Source organism: Triturus cristatus, chromosome 8, assembly GCF_964204655.1.
Source record: "Triturus cristatus chromosome 8, aTriCri1.1, whole genome shotgun sequence".
Taxonomy (NCBI): domain Eukaryota; kingdom Metazoa; phylum Chordata; class Amphibia; order Caudata; family Salamandridae; genus Triturus; species Triturus cristatus.
In genome coordinates, this window is record NC_140591.1 from 1,606,791,722 (window position 1) to 1,606,809,662 (window position 17,941).

Sequence of the window (17,941 nt, forward strand, 5' to 3'; positions counted from 1 at the left end):
CGCCATTATGCGGGGTAGGCACCCGCTGTACACAGCATTCACAGGCGGCACACACGCGGGGTGGGCTCCCGCTCCGCTTTACATACGTTCAAATGTGCCCGAGTCACGGGGTGGCCTCCCGCTGGCTTTGTAGGCGTTCCGGGGTGGCCCCCACGCGGCGCTTCCACGTGAACCAGTCCTTCCCTCCAAACAGCGCTACTGGGGCCGTAGCACGGGCGCTTCCCAGGCGCTAGGCAGCCTCCTCAGCTCCAGGGGCATCAGGCAGCTGGGTTACCACACTCACCAGCCGAGCACCATCCGTTTCAGTGTAGCGCTCCCCAGATTTAGCGCTCTCCTTCCAGGGAGCTGGGGAATAGCGCTCTCCTTCCAGGGAGCTTGTAGATAGCGTTTCCTGGTCCCTGCCCCTTGATTGAGGGTTTCTTGAGGGGGGGGAAGTTGCGTTGGTGGCTGCAGGCGGACTACTCAGTCTCTGCCTGTCGTCCCTGGATTCTCCTCTCGCCGGGCCAGATCAGTGGGTAGTTCAGGATCCCTCACTCACTTAAAGGGCAGTGCCTAAACCCTGTCACCTTCAGAGGCATAGGTCCCTGACTGATCCTACCGCCTAAATCTCCTGCGAGGGCTTCTCCAGGTTTGCGTTGCCCCAACTATATCTTTCCCTCGCCCTGTGGACAGTAGGGGGGGGTAGGTAGGCTCAGGGCCCAGCACACAGGCCCAGGTGGCGGTAACCCCTGGCAGCAGGTCCCCTCTCTCCCAGGTCCACCCTCTGACTGACTGCATGGCAGCCCAGCTCCGCCCTTTAGACGCCCCTCACCCCACCTTCCAGACAGTGCCAGAAGCTTCTAGAAGCGTCTGGGGAAACTGGCTCTAACTGGCCTAGGGGGAGGGGTAGAGCACCCTGGGTGCCAGGCTTCCCTCCAAAAGCTGGGGCTGCTGGGAAATAATGCCTAGACTGTCAACCCAGCTCAGTCAAACGGCGCAACCCCACAGCTTTGGCATCCATCTTAAATTACATTTTTAAAATGGGGAAACTCAGTCTGCACACATTCAGTCTTTCCATTTACACATTTATTTTCCCAGAAAAGCGAAAAATTTCTGGGAAAAGGGCCAAGTCCAACATCCCTTAACTCACATCTTCATTTATAAATTTATATAAACTAAATTCCTAGGGGATGGTGGTGCTGCCTTCCACCACTGTTCAGTTATCATGATTTAATTCCCAACTGTAAGTAAGTGTAACAATGTTTATTGTTTTAATGTCATTGATTTTCCGGTTGGTGCTACATTTAATAATAGAACAATGTACAGAGCTTCTCAATTCAAAATAAACATTTTGAACGTACATAGACTTGGTGGTATTTGGTGTGGACTAACTTACACAAGTGAGCAAATTAAAGTAAGGGTGTGCATTTGCATTGCTTCCACGACTGAGAGGTTGGGTGTGTTATGTTCTGGGTTGTGTACTTGTTGGGTATCTTGGGGGGAGGGTTCGGAAACCTAATAGTTATGACAAGACAGTACTATAGTCGAGCAGGGGATTGTGGTGGGTTCTGAATTTCTGATTGAGGTGTGTGAGGAAGGTCCAACCTACCATCACCAACATCCTATTTTCTTGTGCAAAGGTCTGTGTATGTGCAAGTTCCCTACAACAGTAGTAGTATGTCATATAGGCTATCCTATCAAAATAGTAATAAATCTGGTTGGGCTTTTGTTGCTGTGAATTTTCAAAGCCTCAAGATTAACAAAGACTCAAGATCAATAAGACTAGAAGTAGTACAAGAGGACAACCCAAAGGACTGGACTCAATGGCTAGAGCTACTGGTGAATATGTGTTTTATATTACAACCTTTCACATAAAGAGTAGCACTGGCCAACTGGGCAAGCATAGCTACTACAGTACAGACAGACTGATACTAGTAGTAGTACTGAGAGTCATCATAGCAGAGGCAGGGATATGATTTTTGAAACCGTACAGATCGAAGGATAATTGTTGGTAAAAAAATAGCATTTGGAAACAAACAATAGTTCGTGAAAAATATGGTGCAGTAAAAGTTATGGAATAAGAAATATTATTAAAAACAAGAAGACTTACTGGGGCCAGCAGAGGAGCCCTCATTGGTGTCCTCCTGGTGGTGCTGTTCGGACTGTTGTCCCGCCGACTCCCCACTCCCTGTCTGTCTGCCCCTGGGTGCTGATGAACAGGAAAGATATAAGAAAGAGACAAACATTGATGGATGGTGTCAAACAAATACACTATTTTTCAACAACGGTCAAAAAACACTTATGTAAACAACAATTGCAATAACTAAATTGACCGATCTCATCTGGTCAACAAGTAGTATCGGGGGATTCGCGGATCGACTACTTAAGTTACTATTTATCAACAGTAATCCTGTCTTCCATTCTGATTCCAGAATACTAAGTTACAAGCAACTAAGCCTAAGTACGACGTACCACCCAACCTAGCCCACTTATTCCAGGCATGCCAATTGTACATTAAGTATGCATTTCCACTTCTTTTATTCCTCAACAATGCATATGGTCAAATGGAGGACACATGACTAAATTTTTGTATACACCAAATTTTGGGTTGATTGATTGATGCTGATGTTCTGCTAGTGCTAAGCCAATTACCACCACTCATTGAACAAACTAGAAAAGGTTCTAATAAAGACTGCCGTACTAGCAGCACATCATGTAACTGAGGGGGCATCACGCATACCACTAACAAATTAGAAACTCATACAAAGTACCTAAACCTAAGTATCAATCCGCCCCTATCTATTAGTGAGAGGACAAAGTCAGGAGTGGACTAGAGTCACTGTAGCATTACGTAACTTAATTTCTCTAAAATAAACTCCTACAGAATCACGCTAAGCGAGCGCAAACGCAAAGTTGCAAACAAGTAAGATTAGTAGTAGCGCAGAAGAGCACCTGTGTCATAATCACAGAAGACTTTTAAACGTAATTAACCTGGAATGTAAGCAGCAACATTCTAGCTGGTTGGTAGAAAAAAAAAGATATTCACAATATATAACACAGAGCAAAAGAACAGACACAAAGTAGTAATAATTAAATAGTTACTCACCAAGCCCCGGGACCTCCACTTCTAGCAGGTCCAGCAGGTCCTGCTCACGGTCCAGGATGTCGGACCACCGGTGCGTCAGCTGCGCCTGGGTGCGCCGGACCCCAGAGAAGCGCGACACTGCCTGGTGCACCTTCCCCCACCGCTGCCGACGCTCCCGGAGGCCGTACCCGGACCCAGGCCTGCCACCTGCTGCCAGGGTTGAAGGGAGGTGGCGCTGCACAAAGAAAATCAGTGCAGCCAACTCCACCTCCCCAAATAAGGCCCGTGCCTGCACCCCTTGTGGGCGCCGCCTTCCGCAAGGAAGGCGGTCGCGGCTCTGGCTGCAACGGCGACCAGCCCTACCCTTAGACATGGTTCTGGGGTAAGAAAAGGTAATAAAATTAAAGAGGTAAAGGAAATAAAAAAACAAAAAAAAAGGAGACAAAAAACAAAAATATAGAAGCAGGAAAATATTTAGAGAAATAATAAATAAGAAGGATTAAAAAAAAGTGGGTTTAAACAAAGGATTGAAAAGATGTAGGGAGGATTCAAAATCAGGCCCCGGAACCATGCAATAGATTGAAAAACAAGATGGCCGCGCCCATTGCAACCACGTGCGCAAGTTCGCGCGATATTTTCTCCCCGAGCAAGCAAAAAGCAGCGCGATCAAGTAAAAGCGGTCGCGAACAGAAAATATCTACCGCGAACGGGCGCGAACATGCATTGCGCGACCCGGAATAGGAAGTAAGCATCGCGAGAGGGCGGGACAAGTGAAAACAAGATGGCCGCGCCCGTGAGCAACCGCATGGGTAAGTTGGCGACCCGCGATCACGCAAAAATTACCGCGAACAGGCGGGAAAAAAACTTCCACGTCTTTGTGATATGTCCGGCGTGTTTGCGGAGATTTTTAGCATTTTCGCGATAATTTGCAAAAGTTAATTTCGCAAATTCCGCCCATCCCTACTCAGAACCCAGGGACAACCCTTCTTCACCCTTATTCTGGACATTATGACCACCAATTGTAGCTGTACTGGGGGAACAGTTGCCTTAGGGGCAATGGTGGCTGGAGTAGATTCTTTGAACTTGGTGCAATCACTGGTCCAGTGGGTTTTCTATTTACAAATTTTTCACCATGGTTTCTTTTGGCCTTTTCCCTTGTTAGACTGTGAATCCCCACCTGAAGAAGATTTTTGGGGGCCTTGTGAAGACTTCTGGACTTTACCCTTCTCCCCAACCATGTCAGAGTTTTTAGGATCTTGCTTCCTGGGTTTACCACCTTGGTTCTGTACCTTCTGCCTCACCCTGGTTCTGAGCCACTTGTCTGCCTTCTTTCCCAATTCTTGGGGAGAGGTCAGATCTGAGTCCACCAGGTACTGGTGCAACAGCTGATTTTGACAATTGTTATGGATCTGCTCCCTCATAATTAAATTGTACAATCCTTGATAGTCATGCACTTTACTGCCAAGTAACCAACCTTCCAGACCCTTGGTAGCACAATCTACAAAGTCCATCCAGTCGTGAGTCTGTGCCTTTTGGGTATCCCTGAACTTTAACCTGTATTGCTCAGTGGTTAGGCCAAACCCATCAATTAAGGCACTCTTCAGACTGTTGTAATCATCCACCTCCTACTCTCTAACAGTGAGGAGCTTATCTCTACCTTTGTCTGCAAAGGAGAGCCATACGATTGCTGCCCACTGCTCCTGGGGGACCGTTTGTACTTTACAGGCCCTTTCCAGTGCAGTTATCCATTTGGGGATGTCATGCCCACTCTGGTAGGGAGGGACAATCTTATTCAGGTTTCTATGGTCATAAGACCTCTCCCTATCTCTAGGGATGTTGTTGCCACCATGGGACTCTATTCCCAACTTTTTTCTAGCTCTGTAGATCTCTAGGGCCTCCCTATCTAGGGCTACCTGCTTTCTTCTGATTTCAATCTGAGCTTCCTCATACTTAAGCAGTCTCTCCCTTCTCTCCTGAGAGGTTTCCCTCCTATGAGAGGATATTGAGGTCCCTACAGATGAGTTAGAATGGTTAGACTCCCTGGAGGAAGATCTTGACTTTCTAGGCCCACCACCAACTCTCCCAGGAGGGACAATGAGGGGTTCATTTTGTCCTCTCCATCACTTTCTAGGGGAATTGGATTTTCCAGGTCCAGATCATTGTTATCTGCCTGGCCAGCCTCAGAGGTCAGGTCATGGGGAGATACACCCCTAGGCCATTCCTTAGGTGCTGTCCCACCCACTCTGCCTAACCCTTCAGATCCTAAAGATCTGCTAAGGTCATCCAGCCTGAGTACCTCTATGAGATGCTGGGGTTTGAACTTTTGGCTGTCTTCAGTTTCCTAGCTGTACATAATGCTCTCAGTTCCATGAATGGGAGGCTATCATACTGGGAATCTTGAAGCCCATTGGCTTCTGGCAAGGACCTACTGGTTCCTGGCCTGGAAGACATTACTAGTGTGGTGTGGTGTATTGCACTCCCGACTCTAGTGTGGACTACTAAACCCTCTTGAGTTGTAGAAAGGGTGTGCTAGCCCTTAACACACAACTCTAAGTTCAGTGGAACTTTCTGTATTCTAAAGCTTGTATTATATGTACCTAGGGTACCTTCAGTGGTTTTCAGTTAGTCACTCAATTGAGATTATCTGGTAGAAAAATAGAAAGCTGGAATCCCACACACTACCACCAATGTGAGAAGTTGGCCTGATATATGCTGTCCACTAGTTATAGTGGGCACCCTGTATCAGTCCAAACAACCCCTTATTGGTTATAGGTTAAAGACAACCTTTATTAAAAGCTATCCTAGTGGTAGCTATGGAGAGCAGCCTTCAGGCTACGTCTTGAAGGAATGTACAGCAGCTTGTTTTACCAGTCTATAATCTCTTGAGATCCTAAATGAAAGATATCCACACCAGGTATATATATAAAATATATGTATTTATTACTAAACACACCCTCCTAGTCTCTTTATCTAATCACAGTAAAATAGCACAAATACATGTCAGGCCCTAGGGACGAGTCAAACCATATACTAAAATAGTGGTATAAGAACCACGACTTAACTAGACACAAGACCTGGAGCCTGTAGAATCACTGGGACCCCAAGGAACCACCCAAGGTAGTGACAGAGGGGACAAACGGGGGCTGTGTGCAGTGTGTGAACACAGCCGCAAGCTCCCACTATCTTCTATGGGAAAAGTTGTGGTTAGATTTTTAATGATTAGGGACACTTAGAAATGAGTCATGACCAAACCCTTTTGGACTTAGAAAGTTCTAGGGCTAACACCCACGGGAGCACCGGAGTACTCGTGTTACCTCACCCAGGGAAGCCGGGTGCATAGGTGTCTTTTAGTGTCGGGTTGCGTAGTCGATTTCAATGGGAACTGGCGAAGAAGTGCTGCTGCCGTGAAGATGCGAAGTGTCCGAAGAGATCCAAGCCTGGATCGAAGATGAGAAGAACCTGAAAGCAGAGGGGACAGAGTCTGGGTCACTAGCCAGTGACCAGGAAGGCGGTGAGCAGATGCCCACCGATGTCGGGTGATTTCAGGTGAAAGAGGTGAAGCTTGACTCTTCAGCCGCGAGGACCAGGAAGTGTCAAGGACAACCAGTAGCTGAATTTGAGCTGCCCACAAAGGATGTTGAGTGCTGCGGTGTCGGTACCCGGATTGGACACAACAAGCCTTGGCAACAGCAACCCACCCAGAAACGAAAAAGATGCTTCGGTGCAGACCAGCAAGGTCTGTGAGACTCACCATTTGGTAGGGAGTCGGGGCACATCTGGAGCAACCAAGGAAGCCCAAGGAAATTCAAATTTACCTCCTCAGGGACCACCAGTCAACAGACCAGGGATCGCGAAGGGAGCTCAAGACAAAACACAAAATGGCGGCCCATGGGTCACTCGGAATGACCAGGCCAACAATCTTGGGTGGATTTAGTGTTTGAAGTGAGGGCTATAAGTCACCCCAAGCACGACTTCAGGAAACGCCAAGAAGTCAATGCACTTTCAAAAGTGCACAATGACCAGGAGTTCCGGTTCCACGCTACTCACGAGGGCTGCAGGTCTCAGCTTTGCTGAGGACTCGGGTCAGCCTCTGTGATGTCTGGAAATCCTCCTCCTGGGCTGCAAATACTTCGGAGTCCAGCGGGAGCTTCAATGATGCAGACTGGCAAATTGCTTTGTTGGTGCCTGCCAAGCAGGGGAATCACTCCTTGACCCCAAGGGAAATTTCTTCAGTCCACTGGACTTTAGCAGAGCCTCGAAGGTCCAGGATTTGGCTTCAGAGTTTTGTCCTGGGTAATCTAAATTTCTGGTTACAGAGGCTCCTTACTTATACCTAAGGAAGGGGTTGGACTAGCTCTGAGGACCCACCTATGGGAGGGTTTGGAAAGAGAGGTGGCTACACCCATTGCCAGAGCAGGGGCCGGAAGCCCCTGAACCGATCTGAGCTGGATTATGCACAGGGACACCAAACGTGCCCCCAGTGCAGGACTTTAAAGCACTCAGAGAGTGCTCCCTCTCAGCCTCAATACACATAATCCTGTCTGGGAGGTGGATACACCTCCCTGTAACAGGAAACCTATTGTCCAGGCCTCCCCTGCCGGAGTTTCGGTCAGCAGTAGGAGGCCAGACTTGTGTCTGTGGCTGCAGCATCCATTTTGTGATGCCGGGGCTTTATTAAGTTTCTACTGGGTATACCAGTGCTGCCATGTCTCTCCCTCTAGAAGGGTGGGATCATACTCCCACACCAGTTACTGGTGTGGGGGTATGATTCCAAGGTATTTGACAACAAATAAAACATGTTTCCGTGCAGCCAGTCCAAAGTTAGCATTTACCATTTGGTTATAATGCATTTAAGAGTATATGGTCAGGCTGCACTACTGACAACCCCGGAGAAGAGATTCCGAAGGCTGCAGAGGGGCTCAGCTCATGTCTGGGCACCCCCTCACATATAACCAAGCACACTGCCTTCAGGATTGATAAAGCCTGCCATAGGGGTGACTGATAGGTTTGTATGTGCAATATATGGTGAGATATAGTGAACCTATATCTCAGTAAGGGGCACATACACCACCTTACCCAGGCTGCAGTAGCAGACCTGTGGTGTCATTTTAGGTGGCTTTCCAGGGGTGGCATAATACATGCTTCAGCCCCTGGTAGGCCTCTGGGGTACCTATGTCCTGGGTACATAGTATACCATATACTAGGGACTTATAAGGCCACTCCAGATCCAATCTGAACTGTACTTAAAGTACATGCAATCAATTTAGAGTGGAAGCAGCTAGGCTGGGGCCCTGAATAGCAGGGTCCCAGCAAGACTAAAGTCGAAAAACAGTGAAACAACAGAAAAAAGTGGGGGTAAACATGTGAAGCAGATCTTACTCTTCTATTCTCCTACACCCTGGACCTCCCACACCCAGAGGATAGTATCTGGATCTCTGGATCTTTAAGCAGCCCAAGTCTGCTGAATTAGGAGTGGAAAATGCTGCACGACCGTAAATCACCCTTTTTCACGGAGAGCTGCCAAGGTGTTCACGAAGCATGAGGTCAGCTGTTTGCAGAAGTCTGTGTCATTGCTCAACCTGCTCCATGCAAACACACAAACATGCATGCACCCAGGCATGCACACTCAGGTACATGGAATGCAGACACACTTAGACACACACAGACACATGCACAGATCCAAATATGCACACTCAGGTACATGAGCTCAGATACACTTAGACACACACAGACACATGCACAGGTCCAGACAGGCACACTCAGGTACATGGTGCTCAGGCACACTTAGACACACACAGGCACACACATGCACACACCCAAAGAGGCACACTTAGTTACATGGACCTAGGACACACGTAGACACACACATACGGCCAAAGCACAGCTATTCACACATACACAACAAGAATTAGAAATGCAATAGGTCTCGCATTTTTTTGTTTTAGAGCTGTTGGCATTGTAAATGGCAATGCCTTTTACTTTCATGTTATGGAGTGGGTGTACGTGGTTTGAGTGGAATGATGTGGGTTGCTTAACTTTTTTATTGGCTCCTACCGACCTTTCTCAAAAATGGTGCTACATGTTTAGCGGAGCAGCACGAGTACTTCTAAGCAGGGCTGTTATATGTGCAGTGGGTTGGACCATGAGTACTTCTAAGCAGGGCTGTTATATGTGCACTGGGTTGGACCACAAGTGCTCCTAAGCAAGGCTGTTATATGTGCACTGGGTTGCATTACAAATACTTCTAGGCAGGGCTGTTATATGTGCACTGGGTTGGACCACAAGTACTCCTTAGCAGGGCTGTTATATATGCGCTGGGATGGACCACGAGTACTCCTAAGCAGGGCTGTTATATGTGCACTGGGTTGGACCACAAGTACTCCTAAGCAGGGCTGTTATATGTGCACTGGGTTGGAGCACGAGTACTCCTAAGCAGGGCTGTTATATGTGCACTGGGGTGGAGCAAGAGTACTCCTAAGCAGGGCTGTTATATGTGCACTGGGTTGGAGCACAAGTACTCCTAAGCAGGGCTGTTATATGTGCACTGGGTTGGAGCACAAGTACTCCTAAGCAGGGCTGTTATATGTGTACTGGGTTGGAGCACGAGTACTCCTAAGCATGGCTGTTATATGTGCAATGGGTTGGACCACGAATACTCCTAAGCACGGCTGTTATATGTGCACTGGGTTGGTAGTATTATGTTCTGCAGAGTTGTCATTCTTTCAGTTGAAGTTTGATGGAGGATGCAAATTGTCCCACTAATGAATAAGCTGGACTATTTTCACTGGTCATGATGGAATCGTCTATGAAGGAATGACACTTTGAAATCAGTGTCCATTTAACTTTGTTTGTTATGTACAAATGTTTAAATCTAAAAAGGCATATAATGTAGGAACTTTGTATATTTGATTTATTTTTTCTCATTTCACATAGTTTGTATCAATGACCGTGTGCTTAGTAGCCGAGTCATTATAGAATTAAGCGCAGCACAAGAAGCCTTATATCGATTTAGACAAAAAATAAAAAAAGTCTTTGAATTCCTTGTTATTTATGTAGTACCGGATGTGTCGGGTAAACACGGTAGTTGCATCGGTTTAATAAGCTATTCTATAAGTGGAGCATCGGCGGTTATGATACGATGATTGGGGACGTTCATTGAGTGAAGGGTTGAGGCCGAGGCTAGTCGTGGTTGGTTAGAAGCACCGGTGACGAACAGAGCAAGGGAACGGACCGGTGAGGAAACTCTGTAAGGTTTCGATAATAAGGCACCCGGGTATGCTGATTGGCTGAGAACTTTCTAAAATCCAATACGCGATGTGTATTTTCTATTGGTCGAAATGGATGGCGGACCATAGAGGGAACAAATGAGCAGACTTAAAATTCTAGCTTGTCATTGGTTGAAGTATAAACAGGACGAGGAGAATGATTGGTTGAGTAATGGTTGATAGGGAAGGGACTGCAAAGCGTTGAATATCAGCGGGATTTGTCATTTTCAGATTTGCTCGCTCATTGCAAATAAGATTTGGAGCGGGTTGTAGGTAGTAATTATGTGTTCAACTTTTACTTTGAGCTTAGAACTAAATGGAGGACAATTGAGAAATCAAACGGGAGAAGAGTCGTGAGTGGAGCACTGACTTTGACTTGATAATGGGAATATAGCTTTGAATGTAATCCAATGAGTAACCACTTGATTAAATCTTGGTTTGATTTTAGAATACTATTTGGAGGATAATTAACTAGTGAACTGAACACAGGACAAATAAATAAAGATTTTGAATATTGGTCAGTGGCATTTCACAATGGAAAATAGGGGGTGGTATATTTGAATAATGAGGTTTCAAACAGGAAAGGAGGGAGCTACACCTTGCTCCTATTTTGTTTATAGTACATACATGACTTGAAGTAAACAAAACAAGGGGATTGTAAATGGATAACTTAGCAGGATAAGCGCCTGCTGGTCTTTTAAATATATGGAACATTCACTAGGCACTTATTTGTCTGGGATACAGGGAGTAATACACTTTTCTAATTCTGCTCATAGTTGAGAACTAACAGAAGTGAATAAAGATGAGTAGAATGAAGTAGGAAGAATTAAAGACTTGCCATAACAGTATAGAGGTGAGATTCTTTAGATAACCAAAAATATATTCAAATGGGACCAAGGGGCCATACTGCAATATATTCATATATGTTTTTTAAATTTGCAGACTACTCATTTTTATACTTCTAGAGAAGACTAGTAGGAACAGTGCTTGACAGAGCCATAAAATTGTAGATTATCAAGACAGAACGTTTTGTTAATATTGGAGGTATGTAGTGAGTGAAGTTTGGAATAAAATTACCCTTTTCCCCCATTGACCCATAGAATAGAAGGACACTTAAATATTCACTACTGAATAAGGCACTGTAGATTTTTTAAGATGTGATTTATTTCCCTTTTTAATATTTCCGTATTTTCATGAATTATGATATAATATTTGATGACATTTAGATTACATATATACTGAAACATTTTTTTCTTCCCCATCTTGACTTAGAAAAAATTCGAATGGATATAGGCAGGTGATGTTCTTTCTATAAGAATGTACAATGGATAGGTCAACATGGATTGTTTGTGATTATGAAGATTTAATGTTAACAATTTTTGATATGTTTTCTTTATTTATCTTATTATTTCAGCCCTAATGATGTACTTTTAGGATGAAACGCGTTGGCTGATTTAATTTGTGGAGTCAGATCTAAATTATAGAGCACAGCTCAGCTACTGGAAATGAGAGTTCAGCTGTTTGAAATGAATGTCTGTTGATTTGTAATAAAGAAGAAGAACTTTGTATTGAATCCACTGCCTGAGGACTTATTTTTTAGAAGAATTTCAACAATTGATTGTGATACGAATTGATAAATTTGGTGCTCCTTCTCTCTATAGTTTAGTTTTCTGTAAGGGTGGTTGACGTGCGTTGGACCACGAGGAGTGAGCACCAAAAATCATTGAATATATTTTTCTGAAAACTATTAATCGACTAGTGTGCTGTTGTGCTAAGCACTCATCGCTGGAGCTGGACAAATAGTGATATGTATGCACTGAGCCTGCAGGCTTAAATATAGTTGGGGCGCCTGTTGTTTCTCCAACAACAATCACAGCGGGGGCCATCAATGTAGATGAGTCTAATAGCATTAATCCTGCCCAGAATATGGCGGCGGATCCTGATTTCTCTGCTCCTTTAACAACGGTGCCTGGGGTGTCTTCAGCAATCTCCACCCCCACCACCACTGCGACCGTGTAGGGCATGGCTACCAGTGAGGTGGTGACCAGATCTAAAGGCGCAGTGAGGGGCAGGGCAGAAAGCCCGGCAAGATTATAGGTAGCAAGCAGTTGTGAACCGCCTGCCAAACGTACGAGGGGAAGTGCTTTGCAATGGCAGAAGCAAAAACAAAAACCCAAAATGAAGCACCCAATGATTAAAATCCACAATCTGGATAAAACGGTTGTGGAGCCAGATAAAGGACCGGCCCTGAGTTTTATGACTGATAACCGAAATGATCCTGACGCGGGAGATAATCAAGACCAGTGGGAAAGATTGGAGACCCTGGTGACTACCCTCCTAAATCCTCTTCTAAACAAGTTGATGTCAATCGAGGGTAAACTGTTGGAACTTGAGAAGTCAAGTACAGTACCAACTACTCAGGGGGTATGTTCCTGTAATTGTGTAGCTCAAGTCCCAGCTCGGGCTCTTCTGGCCCCTGAAATACCCGTGTTGAATGGCTCGGTGGAGGGGGAATCAGTGGGAGGGCCTCGCAATACACAAGTTGGGAATTTGTGCACTAGCACAGCTCATGAACCGCCACTATATCGTGAGACAATTCAATTTAAGGGGTGCAATAGGAACCTAGGGCTAAGGGAGTCTGAAACAGTGACTGAGGGTAGCCCCATGTCGCAGCAGAGAGGTCAGGAAAGGGTTTTAAGGGAGAACATTGGGCAGCAGCAAATAAAGGAGACCTCTCTGTTCGCTGTCAGGAGCACCTTAGATTTACCCGTTAGAGATCTCCCACCAGCATGCTGCCCTTACACAGTGGTCCTGACTGGTGTTCCAATGCATACTGCCACAGGTGAGGAATCCCCTGCACAGTTGATTAATAAGGTGGCACATTGGATGTGTAGGTATATAGGGTTTAACATTAAAGATCATCGACATATTCTGATGGCAAGGAGGGTGTCCTGGATCGGTAGAACCATGAAAGTTTTTTTCCATGCGACAGTGTGATTGTCACGCTTAGATACCCTGAACTTGCGCGTAATATTCGTTCTGACAGCAAGAACCTATTTCTAGTAGAGTCAGGGATTAAACTGTTACCTTTGGGTTTCTTTTATAGACCCTCTTTTGGTTTTATTCAACAACACTTCTATGTATCTCAACAGGAGGAATTAGCTGGGCGTGCCAATCCAATGGTTACAAATAATGCATTTGCCCCATTAAGGGACTTCACTGACATTGATTGACTATGCCCTGGGGTGGGTGTTGTACGGTGAGGGAAATGGAGCACAAACCTCCAGTGAGATTAGGGATTTAAGTAACCTAAGGGAGGAAAATACAGATGAGGTAGTTAGCAGTTCCCACTTAGCTGATTTTACAGGACACAGTAGGGCAGAAATAAAGGTAATCTCATGGAATATAGCAGGTTTATCAAGCAAATTCAAAAATGAGCAATGGTTACTTTATATGAAGAAATTTTATATAATATGTTTGCAACAAACCTGGGAAGTAGCAAATAATTTCTCCACAGAGGGATATAAAAAAATATTTTTACCCGGCAACAAGAGCAGGCCCAGGGAGAGCGAGGGGAGGTCTGAATATATTTACAGATCTCACATTACAGGGCAGGAGGACAGATTTGGTTTGGGATTCAAGGGCTAAAAAATGTTAATAACAATTATAAGTTCATTTTTATGACGCACCATCGTACCCCTAGGGCTCCTCTAGTTTACAAGAATTGAACACCAGACTAAATCAGATATGAGTGAGTGTAGGCAGTGTCACATTTGATTTTAGCTGGTGGTTTCTATTGCCATTTGTGCCCAAATGTGAGGGTGTCTCGGGGGGGATTCGTCTTGCACGCGTAGGGATGGACCACACTTGGAGCACACGCAGGATGGAAAGGAACTGAGTGGCCTGTTAAGTACGTATGGACAAACTCATACGTTGGCTTTAATTGCCATTAAGTCAGGCTCAATTGTTCACCCAACTTTTAAGGGGAGAGGATGTTCTTTGATTATTGATTTCATCTTTGTATCTCCCAAACTAAAATGTTGTGTATCCTATTTTAATATCCAGTATAGTGTTTAGCTATCATAATCCTGTGGTCTTATCCCTTGCTGATGCGTATTACCCCCCAGCATCTTTTAGCCTGGTGGGGGGAGTAATGGTGGCAACAGATCAAGGCAGGAGGTTGCGCTGGACACAGGCTAATACCAAGGTTTTTAATGGTTCTCTTTTTAGCAAAGGCAAGCAGGACATTATGAATTGCCTAGACCTGGAAGTGTAAGGGGTGGAACTAGTGGAGGCCTTCGGAAATGTTGAGCAGCTAGTCGATAGCTTGTTGAAAGCTCCTGCTTTTACAGACAAATCGGACACCACAAGATGGTTTGAACATTCTTCACAAGCCCTAAAGAGCTGAAAGCAGCGCTCAAGCAATCCCCGAGGGGTAGAGAATGGGTGTTGGCTTGCCGAAAAAAATATAAGCTTGCTGTCAAGGGACGCAAGGGAGAATTGAAGCAGGAAGCCTGCGAAGAACTCATAGAGGCAGTGAGGACGAAGGATTCTGCTCGGTTTTGGAGAGTTATTAATAACCCCTGCTTTAAAGATACGAACAGACCCAGGCTAAGCAATAATATTCTCCCAGCGCAATGGCAGCAGCAATTTGCTGGGCTGTACAGTCATTATTCTAGCTTGGATCATTTACAGGAGTTATATCCAGAGCAGTCCTTGTCCCTGATTCCTTTCTCCTTGGATGAGGTCCGAGTGGGAATCGAGGGTCTCACTAGGAACAAAGATCCGGGTCCAGATGGTATCCCCCCAGATCTCTGCCGCAGTAATGTAGAGATCTGGGTGCCGCTTTTAACAAGGGTTTACATGCAGCAGTGGGCACATAATGCCAGCATCATGGTCCACTGCTATCATTGTCCCCATTTTTAAGAACGGTAATAGGGATAGCCCACAATGCTACCGCCCCATATCTTTGCTCGATGTGTCGGAAGGTTTTGGGGTGGGTGGTTTTAAATCGGTTGATGGAATGGGCGGAGGCAAATCAAGTGATCACGGATGTGCAATATGGATTCCGACCTGGGAAATCTACCACAGACCAATGCCTCAACCTTTATCTCATTACTGCTAAATATACGGATGCAAAACCAGGGACTATGTACATAGCGTTTATGGGCCTCACTGCGGCGTTTGACCGAGTAAACCGTGGGAAATTATGGATGACCTTGAGTGAGCTTGAGGTGGACCCGGGCTTAATTGATATTTTAAGGGCCTTACACTTTAACACTTCGGTGGTGGTTAGGTACACCCTGGAGGGGCAGGTAACGGACCCTTTTAAGTACTCTAGCAATGTGAGACAGGACTGTATACTAGCACCCTTCCTTTTAACTATATATATTAATGCTCTTGACTCTGCACTGAGTTTGATACAGACAGATAGCCCTAGGATACGTAACCGTGTGGTTCCGGTTCTGCTGTACGCAGATGATGCCGTACTGCTTGCTCGCAATCCTCGAGGCTTGTAGCTTCTAATAGATGGCTTTGTGACTTTTATGGATAAATTGGATATGGCCCCAAATCTCACAATCATACATTATGGAAATTGGAAAGAAGTCCCACAAATCTTATAATTATACAATATGTTCCTACACCTTAGACAAAGTACAGTCTTTCTCTTCCTTGGGGATTTTATTTGACGAACGCCTACATTTTAAACACATGCTAGAGGAGAAGTGTCTAGCTTTGGTAAGTTCGACAGGGTCAATTTCGAATTTTGCACATAGGCTAGGATGATGGACCCCAGAAGTGGTTTTAAAATTATATAGCTCAATGTGTTGTTCCAAAGTGTTATACGGAAGTGAGGTCTGGGGATTTGTTGAGGCCAACAAACTGCAAATTGATGAAAATAAGTATTTTAGGCAACTATTAAAAGTCCCCCAGAGTACCCCTGCGTATATTATCCATGAAGAGTTGGGAACCAGCTACATAACAGATTTGATGGCTGTTAGACCGTTACTATGTTGGGTAAATATCTGGGCAAATGAGGAGCCGGCCTTTAGTAGGCTGGTGATTCAAGATTGTCTCTCTCTCAAACACTGGCTCAAAATTCCATGGCTAGGGTACGTGAAGACGTCTTTTGATAAAATGGGCCGTGCAGACCTATTCACTAATCCAGCTAATATGAGTACTCCGGAAAAAGTACTTGTCAAGGAATGGTTTGTTAAGTACTCGGCGAGGGAGGTCAGAGAATTCATCAAGCCTTCGGTGAGAGAATATTTAGTAGTTAAGTCTACCGAGGGTATTGAACCTTATTTGTCTCTTATATAGATTTTTAATAACATGTTCCGGGCTAAATCTTTTTCAGCACATATTGGCGGTACCGGCAGGCTTTACAGCAACCACAGAACAGAAAGGACACTGTGGCTGCGACCGTAGGTCTCTGCAGGATACACTACATTTTGTTCTGCTTTGCCCGTATTACGCATTCCCTAGAAAATATTTTCTGAAGGGTCTTTTAAAGAAAGCTAGATTTAGGCAGGCACGTGTCGCTCTAGCATTTTTAAAATTGGCACAAGATCCTTTTTACTCTTTTTAGTATTACACATTTTTTAAGAGCTGCTCTCAGACTAAGGGTTTTAAGGGACGGTTGAGCTTAATGTATGACTGTCTTGCCTTTTACACCTCGCAGTTTTGAAATAAGTATCTTACAGTATTAAACTTATTGTATGACACGTGAATTATTGCCTTGCCTTTATACCTCGCCGTTTTGAATTAATATTTTATAGTATTTGAATTTATTGTGTGATGTATGTTTATTGGGTTTAAAACTTAGTCAGGGCTCCTGTTTTCCATAATTTTCTGAGGAACAAGATAGGATGTTTATGATGAAATTGCACTCTGTAAGAATTTTCCCAAAAGCTTTATACTCTAATGATATATATTTTTTATTTTATATGAATTGTATTTTTTATGGTATTTTTATATGCTGAATAAAGATTCTCTCACCAACTGAATATGCCACTGTACTCTGCATGCTTTTTCCCTGCATGCAATTACAACGCGGTCATTCAAGGACCGCGTTGTAACACCGCAAACCATTACCACGCAAGTTGTAACAACGACTTGCTGTAGGGGGGGTGCTGAATGTTTTAATAGTATAATTTATTATTCCAACTCCAGTATGTGCAAGTCGTTGTACTGACTTATGGAGTAATGGTATGCCTTGTTACAAGGGGGTCATTGTAACTAGGGGTGGGCGGAATTCGCGTAATCGCGTTACGCAAATCTCCGCGAAACGGTAAAAAATCTCCGCGAACACGCAGAAATTCCGCGAACACGCGGAATTGCTTGTTCGCGATGCTTTTTTCCTGTTCACAGTTGCTGTTTGCGTGCTCGGGGAGAAATATCTCGTGAACACGCATTTTGAGAACGCGAACAAGAAAAAATTTCGCGAAGTCGCGGAAAGCAGGATTTTGAGCAATTTCGCGTTCTCCGCGGAACGCGAAATTACCGAAATTCCGCAAATTCCGCGAGCGGAACGGAATTTACCGCCCAGGCCTAATTGTAACGACCGTGTTGTAATTGCCAGCGGGGAAAAGGATTAGTGGTAAACTATGTT